Source organism: Elephantulus edwardii, unplaced genomic scaffold (assembly GCF_000299155.1).
Source record: "Elephantulus edwardii isolate Elephantulus edwardi_28Jun2011 unplaced genomic scaffold, EleEdw1.0 scaffold00019, whole genome shotgun sequence".
In the NCBI taxonomy this organism is placed as follows: domain Eukaryota; kingdom Metazoa; phylum Chordata; class Mammalia; order Macroscelidea; family Macroscelididae; genus Elephantulus; species Elephantulus edwardii.
Window position 1 is genome coordinate 1,926 of NW_006399769.1, and position 868 is coordinate 2,793.

The 868-nt window shown below is 44.1% G+C and overlaps 1 pseudogene; it reads right to left on the reverse strand.

Moving 5' to 3' along the window:
- Nucleotides 1–107: 107 nt before the first annotated feature.
- LOC102861950 overlaps nucleotides 108–868 on the reverse strand; it is a 3,692-nt pseudogene continuing 2,931 nt past the window's right edge.

Below are 868 nucleotides of genomic sequence, written 5' to 3' on the forward strand. Positions count from 1 at the left end.
TCACCACAGAAACCACCTTCAACCTACATCTGCACCTTATACTGGATCTGCATCCTGTGCTCTTGGCTCTCAAAGAGAGCTTTATGTCTGAATTCGTACTAACTTCCTCACACTGTGTATCTTGCACAGTAATACATGGCTGTGTCCTCAGTTCTCAGACTGTTCATCTGCAGATACAGCAAGTTCTTGGCATTATCTCTGGAGATGGTGAATCGGCCCTTCACGGAGCCTGCGTAGTATGTGTTACCATCAGCAGTAATATGTGATACCCACTGCAGGCCCTTCCCTGGAGCTTGGCAAAACCAGTTTATGTGATAGCTGCTCAAGGCGAACCCAGAGGCTGCACAGGTGAGCTTCAGAGACCCCCCAGGCTGCCTCAGGTCTCCCCCAGACTCTACCAGTTGCACCTCACACTGGACACCTACAAACACAGTGACATTCAGATCAGGAAAATAATTACACATGTGCTTTATTTCAGTCATCCTATTTAGATACACTTGATCTCTAAAAAATTACCTTTTATAATAGCAACAAGGAAAATCCAGTTAAGAGGAGACATAGTGACTTGTCTGTGTTCAGCCATCGTACTCGACTACGGACACCAGAGATTCTGAGTTCTGAGGTTCCTCTCCCAGAACTTCAGGTTTGGAGCTGGGCTGGTTTTTATCAGTGGAAGAAAGGGCACTATTTGCATGTGCTCCTCCTGTATATTAACAAGACGTGGAGTAGCACAACTCTGTGTGACCATAGCCCAGAGTGGAGTGGACATGAGTGTCCTATGAGGATTGGAAATATTAATGATGCCATTCTGGGGAGAAAAAAGTTTCTTTTTTAATTTTTTAAAATAATCAAATTATTGAAAGTTTAC